This window comes from Corvus cornix, chromosome 1 (assembly GCF_000738735.6).
Source record: "Corvus cornix cornix isolate S_Up_H32 chromosome 1, ASM73873v5, whole genome shotgun sequence".
Lineage (NCBI taxonomy): Eukaryota > Metazoa > Chordata > Aves > Passeriformes > Corvidae > Corvus > Corvus cornix.
The window spans coordinates 112,161,139-112,171,407 of record NC_046332.1 but is presented as its reverse complement, the minus strand read 5'-3'; the positions used below and the strand labels follow the sequence as shown (position 1 = coordinate 112,171,407).

At 43.5% G+C, this 10,269-nt stretch overlaps 1 long non-coding RNA gene across 1 annotated transcript; it reads left to right on the top strand.

The window, feature by feature from the left end:
- Window positions 1-735: 735 nt before the first annotated feature.
- Window positions 736-5,495, top strand: LOC104686242. The gene is made up of 3 exons (XR_751314.4): window positions 736-2,194; window positions 2,831-4,643; window positions 5,104-5,495. It is a non-coding gene; the product is annotated as an uncharacterized LOC104686242 (long non-coding RNA).
- Window positions 5,496-10,269: the final 4,774 nt, after the last annotated feature.

Genomic DNA, 10,269 nt, shown 5'->3' with positions numbered 1-10,269 from the left:
TTACCTGTCTGTCCATCTCTCAAATCCATCACTCATCAGGCTCTTGCTTTGGGTAGGTAATCTCCCTGTTGTGCCAGAGCCTGGCTTGGACAAGGATTCAGTGCATGACACTGGCTCTGCAAAATAGGGTGCACGTAAATAATGCCTCCAATCTTGGCACAGCAACTGAAAATTCTCACAGTGCTGGTCCCTAAACCAAACCTGGCCCAGAGACATCTGTCTGAGTCCACATTGCAATGGAGAAGGCAAGTTCCCAGCATCTCCAGGAACAGCCTCAGTGATTCAACAGATTCATATTTATATCACCAAGCAGAGAAGAAGTAATGCCTATTTCAGAGACCCTGGAGCAAAGAAAAAAAACGCATTATCTTTCCCAAAAACCTCACAGCTGCTTATCTGAAGCAGTTCATGACAGTGAAAGAAGTGGATAAACGTTTCATGTAATGCTGCAATGAGATTTTTAAAGGCAGGCATGATTTCACTTAGGCAAGCAAGGGAAGGGTGAGTCAGCAGATGATTTTGTAAGAGCGATCCACAGCTGGCTCCAGTGTGGTGGCTCCAATGTGGCCAGCAAGGCAGGCTGGCTGGTGGGCTGGAAGGGTGCCAGCTGTGACCCCGACCTGCCAGGACACAGCCACCAAAGCCAACACGGAGAGAAGCAACACCTGAGAAAAACTGCTGTGGCAGGGAAGGCAAATGCCATGGTAGAAAAACACCAAAAAGTCTTTGTAAGCCAGGGTAGGTCCCCCATGGTCTTCATCCTCCCTCCCATGGCTGCTTCCTATTGCATCTCTCTGAATCCCACAAAACTTCCTCTTATGGAGGAAGAGGAAGATGAAGAGGGAGAGAAAGGCTCTAGGAGGCCTAGGAGCTGATGACCCCCTTCCCAGCTCCTCTTTCACACAAGTCTGGGTCCCCCTTACCCCATGGGACAGGGCTGATGACCAGCTGGTGCCAGCCTATCCCCACCCACCGTAGTGCCTGGTTGGAGCCAGCTGCTCTAGAACTGCCTGGGAGCCATGGTACAGCAGCCCCATCCAACCCCCAGGCAATGCTGACACAGTTCTATGCAGGATTCCCACCCGGGAGACCAGTGGAGTTGCAGGGAATGATGCTACGATGTCTGAAGAGTAGGTGAGAGATGCAGCACCCAAATGAAGGGCAGGAAGGTGTCCTTCGTCCCTCTCCGACCTCAGGGACATCAGGGCCTCCTCCCTCTGTCCCTGTGCTGCAGGAGAAAGCAGGAACAGCCAGGGAGGAGGCATCAGGGTCTCTTGTCACAGATCTGCACAGCCGCTGTTCCATGGAGGGAGGCGATGGAAGGAGGAACTGAGAGGCACAGCCTCTATAGACCACAGAATTCTACCTGTGGTCTGTAGACCGAAGCGTCATCCAGGTTTTTTCCTGCTCACCATCCTTTATTCACATCCCACTGGCAAAAATATCCTACATAAGTGTGTTCTGCCTCACATCTGTACCAAACACGAGCAGCACCTCAGCCAGCCCCAGGATACTCATGAGGTAACATCGAAACACCTTCAGTGAGAGAAAAGGAAGCAGTGAATAGGGGATGGTGAGCAAGATAAAAAACTGGATGAAGCTTCAAAAAAACTGTGGATTTGTTCACAAAATTTGGGGGGTTTGTCAACCCTAATTTTTATAATAACCCGTGCTTTGAAGTACATTTTGCCGTGTGAACTCTGATAGGTTTTCACGCCTTAGTCTGATACTGCTGTTCTACTCGATATTTTCTCTGGTTATTCCTGCACAGGTTCACACTCACCATTGCATTTCTTTCTTTCTTTTTTTTTTTTTTTCCCTGCCTTGCAAGAAACTCATAATCAGCCTCCCTGAAAAACTCTGCAGTTCAAGAGTGCCATCTTGAGGCGTCCTACGTATAAGGACTGTGTGCTGATTGAACCTCGAGTATTCAGGGAGTTGTTTACATTTAAAATATCATTTAAAAAAGGCATGAGCATGTGTATAGAGGGGCAGTTCATTTCTGCTGTGTATTACCTGGAGCTAAGGGATCTAGCCAACAGAAATGTCAAGATTTTCAAAAGCAAACAACACTAGTGACTGCTCTGCTTTGGGATATAGTACTTGAAGTGCCTCAGGAGATACCTGGGGTTCAGACTGTGCTCAGTTCCAGCCATCTGAAACATCAATGAACTTGCAAAGTATTTTAAGCCAGGTACTGAAAATGAATAATTATTATTGCAATGTTTTTTTCTATAAGATGCGTGTTTGTGCATTTAATTTAAGTTAAAGGCAATGTCAGAGGCCAAATAAGACTTCGGCTTTCAAAACTATTTTAAGTCTGCATGGGGAGAATATTGCTTTAGATATTCCCATGCTTTAAAATAAAGGAGAAACCTTTGTGCTTTGGAGTATAAGCTTAGGGATTATTATGAAATCTTTCTGCTTCTACAGCATAGTCCAGACACCAGTAATTTATCCCTGCAGGAGAGCAAACAGGCAGATTGTTACAACAAATCATGCATAGGTTGAGAATTTACCGTTGAAAGTGGGATGTTGCTTTTCATTCTTCCTGCTGTAGCTGCCAGGTGGCTTTGGGCTTGGGAAAAGGATGTGTGCCAGCAGGTTCACAATGAAGTCCCCTAAGGATGAGGTGCCACAGGAAACCAGAGACCCTCAAAAATACGCATTGTTAGCACCACAAATAATCCCATGTTTCCTTGTGATACTTTTCATTTGGAAGCTGAGCAGAAACATAAACCTTTCTGAAGTGATTGCCCATGATGTACATTGCCCAGTTATCAGCACTATCAAAGCTGCACAAGTATGTTTCTTTTGGTATTTTTACAAGAATTTTAGATTGCATTAGATGGGAAGTCCTAAAACTGTGAATTTGACTGGAGTCCAGATGAAAAGCAATCTACCTCCAGCTACGTAAGAGTCAGTCTACAGGAAGAAGTCCTGCTTGTTTTCCAGCAGCAGCAGACTGCAGCAGAAGGTAATTTTATCCTCAGCGTTTAGTACAGCTACAACACATCTCACAAAAGAAATCCAGTATCGGCTCTGATCATCCTTAAACTATCAGGATCTGAGTCATATCCCGGTCTGGAAGGAGGAGTGGGTAAGAAACTAATTTCCCTTTCACAGCAAAGAAAACCACGAATTTAAATGATTTTTTTTCTTGCTCAGAAGCCCAAAATACCTTGCTAATAATCAGTGAAGTTGTGTCAGATCTTCTGAACAGGGTGGGAGCACCTTGGGACAGCCCATGGACTGCACTTCCCACACAGACCTCCTTGTGCTGCCGGCCAGGGCAGCGCTGGGATAACTTGGGCTGAAAGAGAGGATTTTTTGATAGTCCAACAGAGCCTAAATAGGACAGCCACAGTCGAGGGCTTAGAGCAAATGAGGTCTATCTCCACAAAGAAAGGCCATTTTGGAGATCTAGATTGTCTTAAAACTATTGACAGAGAATAAATGCCTGATTCTGGGTGTAGCCTGTGTTATTAATTGAGGACTAACACACTGCTGAGCATGAATGGCGCAGCAGAGTCTGTCTCTGTGTGAGTGAGAGATCGCTGAGACTGAGCTGGGAGCTGGTTCACTTGGAAACTATGGCTTGGGAATGAGCCAGGTGTCTATTTTGGGTCTCTTCATAGGCTGGAATTGCCTGCAGTCAAGCTGGACTCCTTTCTAGGACAAGCCAAAATGCTGCTCTGTCTTCTGGAGGAGCAAAGAGTAAGAACAGAGCAATCACTAAAAAGGTTTCAATTTAGTTGACTCTTAGCTCCAGGGATGTTCAAATAATTTTCAGCTTGCTACTGTAATTTTTATGATAAATTTCCAGTGACAATTGGGAAACTAATCAAAAGGTTCAGGAAGATTTACACAAAAGTTAATTCTGCAGTTTAATCAACTACTGAAACATTTTGAAGGTGGAAGTTTTGACAATTATTTAGCCAAATGCTACATTTACATTTGCCAACGAGGGATGAAATTTGAGTACATGTTAATATCCTTTTGAATGTTTCACAAAATTTGCATTAATCAAGGTATTACTAAGTTGTCTTTGAAGTTTTTTGTTTTGCAGTGACTGCAGTGCATCATAACATATCTTACGTGGGCTGTAAAAGGATGACATTGTGTCCTGTCACATCTTCAAGTTGTATTCTAAGCAAGTATTTTTGCCTGTGTTAGTATGAAATCTAAGTGTTCTGGAAAATTGTAATTTAGGAGCCTTTTTTGTTTATCTTATTCTGTACTTTCTTAAGATATTTTAGGTACTTAACATTCATATGTATGCCTTTCTACAAACTTGATTTATAATTATAAATCAAAAATAATTAGTGCTGCCTTCTAAAAGGATTCACACAATTAAAATTTTAAAGTTTTTTCTGTGAAAGATAATAAACTTTGTTCTCTGAAGAGATAAATGGATAAAAGAAAAAGAAAACTTGCTTTACAACCACTGGCCAAAGACTAACTACTGACAGTGATTGGGGTGATTTTCCCAGATTATGTTCAAAAATGGGACTGAAGGACATACATCAGGAGAAAATCATTTCATTGGAAGGAGAACAGCAGCTTGTCTGTCTTGAGTTAAGCCATCACTGCAGTGATTTGGAATGGTAAATGCAGGAACATTCCATGGATATAGTTGTGAGGTAAGAAAACCATTAGCGGTTTCAGAAGATATTTCTGCCAGGGACATGCAGATCATTTTTTTTTTGTTCCTGCATGTGTAAGAAGTATTTCCAGGAGACTTTAAATAGCATCACTTGCTTGAGAGCAAACTGTTGGAGCTCCTGCAATGAGAACAGAATATGGAAATTAACAATAGAAAAGAAAACTGTTGTTTCAAACACTCTCTCCATGCATTGGGAAACACAGAGCTCTCCACCAGTGCTGCCATCAGCAAATGCCAGCTGCACATTGTGAAATGCTGGGTATAGCTCTGTGATAAGCTCATGTACATATTTTTCTGCTTTAGGCAAAGAAACTTTAGGAATGGGACCTAAAAGAAGGATTGTCCTTGAATGAACTCTGAAAAAATAAAGCCATATAGAACCTGTATGTAATCTTCTTACCTTTATGCTTTTTTTTTTTTTTGATCCCGTTGTAAAGTGAGATGCCAGGTTCACCTGCCTGAAGGTCTAGAGTTGGAGAAAGCTGAAGAGGAATGTAAGCAAAGAGACCCAACCAACCTCATGCGCAAATAAGTGAGAAAATCATTACAAAGAGAGCGTGTGTGCACATGCAAAATTTTGCCATGTGAATGATGGTATATATAAATACATACATGCTACATTGCAGCTGAAGGCACGATTGTTCTACAGTCAACCCCAAAACTGCACAAATGGGAACTTGCAAGTGTGTGCAGGCTGTGAATTCCTCATGGTGTGAGGAGGCACCATGAGTGTTACCTTCACCTACACCAGGCATCAGCCAAGCCACCCATGATACAAAGCCAACAATATCAGTTCAACCCAGACTGAAAGAAAAAAACTAATTGTAAAACTGTCCATATTAAAAAAATATAAAATAAAAAATAAATATGTGTCTCTGTGTGCAACACCAGCTGTCTTGAGGGGATTCAGTGTTTCTGAGTAAAAACACCAGTGCTAGAGCTCTCCAACCTCACCCTTGTAGCAGGGCTGGTGCCTTCACCAGCTGGGCACTTTGCACCAAATCCACAGCTGTGGACATGGTGATGGGGATAACAGCCACAGACTAGGGGACAGAAGGGAAAAAACCATACAGAAAGCTGTGCATGCCTTCCTCCTTTGCTAATTTTCAATCTTACCCTGGGGGAAGATGCTCAGTTTGCCTGTTAAAAAGCTGAAGATCCAGATGGGAGCAAGGCAGTAAGCAAGACGGCTGTGGCTGCTGGCATTCCTAAAGCAGAGCCACTTACTCTTGTTCAGAAACAGTTTTGACAGTGTTAAAACGAAGGGAGGCAGAGGAAGTTTGCTGAACACTTCTTCCATCACTGTGGCCATCAGTGGGGCTGATAGTAATTGTAGGAAATTAGTGCAGAAAAAAGCAGCTGCAAACACAAGCACAGCCTCAAGCTATCAAAGTGACTCCTGAGTATTATTTTTTTCTCTCTGGAGAGGACTGCCCAGTCTCCCAGGAAACCAAGTTTGGCTACATCCTCCTCTTACCTTTCATGTAATGTCAATAACTATTTATAATTGTTTTTTCTTCACATACAGTCAGAATACACATTAACTCCAGGCAGCAGTTTTTTTCTTTTCAAAGTCGGTGGAAACACAGGTTTCAATTTCCTCCCCGTTTCTGCTTTATGATTAATACACATCTCTTTTGCAATGGCTCATATGCTGTCACTTTTGAACAGAAGAGCACTAGGGAACTTCCAACTTGGAAATTAATTACAGGAATAAAGGCTTCTCTGCCTATTTTCTAATTATCCCTTTCTTTGTTAATGCCAAATAATGCCTTTAGCAGCTTCCTGGAAAAAGTCTCATTGATCCCACTCTGTGATTATGGTGCTTTTATCTCCCATCTGTGCTGTGAAAGCTACAGACCCTCCATTTCCAAAGCAAAAACCTCCATGATTAAAATCATTAGTACAAACAATAACATAAAATAAAGAAAGCTGTACAGGTACATGATGCAAGCCATACACAAGGCAGCCTTATCTAGTCATGGATGAAGGAGGGGGAAAAAAAAGACATGACTCTGTGATTGAAGGACAAATTAGACTTTAACCTAAGAAATTTTGCAGACACTGAGAAAACTCCCAAGCATTAAGAGTCCACTGGTGAGATGGCTGAACAAAGGTCATGTCCCAGCCAAGGCTGAGCTCTGGAGCAAAGCAGTTGTGCTGCTTCACTGCTCACATTTGCTCTTTGCTAACCTCAGTTGCAGAAGGGGCTCTCACAGGTCAAGGTGCCATGCGTGTCCACTCTGGCTTGCCCCAAAAAGTTGGGAGAGTAAGTAGGATCTCAGGGATGGAGCTGGAATTGAGATGGATGATAACCTGAGACCAGAGCCAAGAAGAGAGGAGGTCTTGCCAAGCTCAGGGATCAGGACAGGAGCACCCTGGGGTGTCAGCCACAGGAGGTAGCAGCAGCCCCACATTCTGTCTTTCCACCTCCCCCTGCCCAGCACGGGGAACCAGCAGGGATGGAGTGATAGGGTTTTTACAAATTATTCAATCACCATCCAGCTTTGCCAAGTGCCTCTGAGAGGAGGTTTTCATGTACAGTGACTTTTGACCAGAGCCCAGAGGAGGGAGTTTCCCAGCATGGCATCCCCCTGCACCCGTGGCAAGCACCTGATGGCTGCTGCTGCTGCTGCACTTCCCCAGTGAGATATTCCCTCCTGATGGGAGCAGCCTGTGCTCTGGGAGCAGTCACTTTGCAGGAAAAGCAGAGGACAGCCTGTGCTTGCTTGGAACAGCTCCACCCCTCCTGCCACACCTTGTTCTGTACCCACCTGCCAGAGCCTCCTGGGGACGCCAGGGCAGGGCCAGCAGCAGGGCCAGGTGGGCTGGAAGAGCTGGATTCCCAGGACAGAGCTGTCAGCACAATCCAGGGATCTGCCAAAGTTATGAAACTCACAGAAAAGCGCACGTGTGTCATTTCTCGCCGCATGCACCTCATGTCAGACCTTGTTCTCTTTTTTTGCTTTCTCTTGGTTTTGGCTCCACAACTTGTTGTTCTCTAGTTTGTTCTCATGATCCTTTGAGTTGTGCCATGGTGCTCTGAGCTGCTTGCAGAAGAGTTGGCTAACAGCTCCCGTTTTTCCTCCCAGTGTGATTTAACCACGGAGAGCCGGAGGGGATGACGTTTGTGCAGGTTAGGGACCTGGAGGCCTGGAAGCACTGCTGCAAGCCTCGAGGATGATGAACTGTTGTGTAATGGAGTGTCCAAAAAAGTACACTGAAAGCTGAATTACAAACACCTGGGGAGCAGGGGTGCTCTCACCTCCACCTCCCCCACCCTCCTTGCAATGTGTGAGTTGGCTTTCCATTGCTTCCCTGATACTTTTTTTGCCACTACGGAAGAGGCTAAAGCTTTTCCAGGGGAAATACTAGTGAAATGTCATGGAGCATCATAAGTAACACAGCACTGGGTTCCCCCCTCAAACAGGACCTCAACAGCTCAAAAGCCGCTTCAAAGAAATCACATAATGGCAGCAACAGCAGCAATAAATGTCTGATAGAGCAACTGGAGAAAGTTCCATGAATTTTAAGACAATGTGTGCTGTCAAAAAAGAAAAGGAAAAAACCTCCCATGTGTTTAAGTGTTCATTATGCAAAAATTTCTATCTTTTTTGGCAATTTCTTGAAGGGCTTGATGTTTCTTGGGTTTTCTTCAAAGAAGATCCACAGAAACCAGTCAGAAAATGAGCACATTCCTTGTAATACCTAAAATTAACAACTGTGAGGCCCCAGTCTAGACCTGATGCACTTCTTTAAAATTAGGTTGGCCTGCACTTTTCATTTATTTACTCACCCAGCAGCCTGAGGGAATATTCTTCGTGTGTGAAGCAAAGCACGTGCCCTTGCAAGAGCAGATTTTATGTCCCTAAAAGCAAAAATGTAATGCTGCAAATGAAGGAATGCCTCATTAGAATTGCATTTACTTCACCACAAATGCCAGCCAAGAACTTTTTTTTAAAACATATACCCACACTTACAGCTTCCAGATATATTCTGCTACCAAAAAAGGGGCCACAAGTGGCCTGTGACATGATCCCTTGTCTAAGGGTGTCTTTGCAGCTTATTAAAGAGATGCCTAAGGAACATGTAAGCAAAGGGGTTGTGGGGAAAGAGAGAGGTTGAGGACAGCTGGCAACAATCCCAATTTAAGAGCAATTCAAAGAAAAATGGGGCCCAGGATGGGATTCTCATCTCTGTCTTCACACAACTTGCCACCAAGAAATACTCTTCCCTACAGACAGTTCCGTCACAGCAACAGCTGAGGATCAAAAGCCAACCTTGAAATAACTTACTATTAAAGTTTATTTTAATAAAATGAGTTTTGGATGAAAGTTGTTGAAATTACAGCAGATTCTTTTTTTTTTTTTCCTGGTTGGATTCAGTTCTGCTTTCCCATCCACATTTTACTATAAGCAAGGTTATGGCCAACTTTTTTTATCTCAGTGAAATTTTACCTTTGTGGATTAGGAAAAAAAAGAAAGTGGGGTGTTTGTTGTAAAACACTGTCAGGAATTCCCCCAGCTAACGCTCCTTTGCTCCTCTCTCCATAGGCTGAGACACAAAGTTTTGCTTTTGGAATGGGAGTAGTTTGCATATTGCAGCTGGGAAAAGCACATCTCTTTCCGAACTCAGGGAGGCAAAGGCAGCCTAAGGAGGCACTTGCATGGTAGCAATGCAAAGAGATATTAGCTTGGGCTCCCACAGACTGCTGTGACTACCCGTGCCAAGAGGAAAATGTATTTTATTTACAACATGCAGGAAAGTTGCAGAATGTTTCTGAAGATTGGTGGCTGCCCTGTGAATTCACTCTCTCCAGAGTTCAACAAGCAGTCAGCTGCTGAAAGAGCCTCTGAAAGTTTTCATTGAGTTGCTGGCTGCCTCCCCTCACCAGCTATCTTCCTGATTGAGGTTAAATAAGGACAAGCCTTTAAAACTCTACTATCTTAAAACAAGTTACCTTATTTTTTGCTGATTTGGCATCTATTTCCATGGAAACAGGAGCAAGAACTAGAAGCCAGCAGCTGAAGTTGGCTACACTACTGCTCTTGGCTTGTTCTACTTCCATTTCCATGGAAACCGATGCAAAATCAGTGCAAACAAGGCAAAGTTTGATTTTTTTTTTAAATTAACCCTTTCTTGATTTTCCACTTCTAGATTAATTTGTTGCCAGAAATGCAGACACAAAGTCACTGGAAATGCAAGAAAGAGCAGCACAGATGCCTTCATGAGCCTGTGCAGGTGTTTGCATGTGAGTATGTGTGCGCACTTCATTGCCTAACATGAATCTTCAAAGTAATCTCCAATTTACTTTGAGAGTGCTAAAGAAAAAGAAGTGCTTGATATAAGGGAGGGTGACATGCACAATTGTCCCCTGTGGAGGTTAAAGGCAGAAGTAATAAAGTGGCAGTGGAGGGAACCACTTTGATGAAAAGAAATGGCACTTCTTGCCTATGGCTTTCTAGGAGTTTTCTGGAGTATTTCTCCTCTGAAGATATGCATGGTCTCCTTTTTTGGCTAAAAACCCATTGGAACTCAGATTTTGGCATACCTTTTTTCTTTTTTCTTTCTTTTTTCCCCCCTCCTAATCTGGCAGTGTGCTA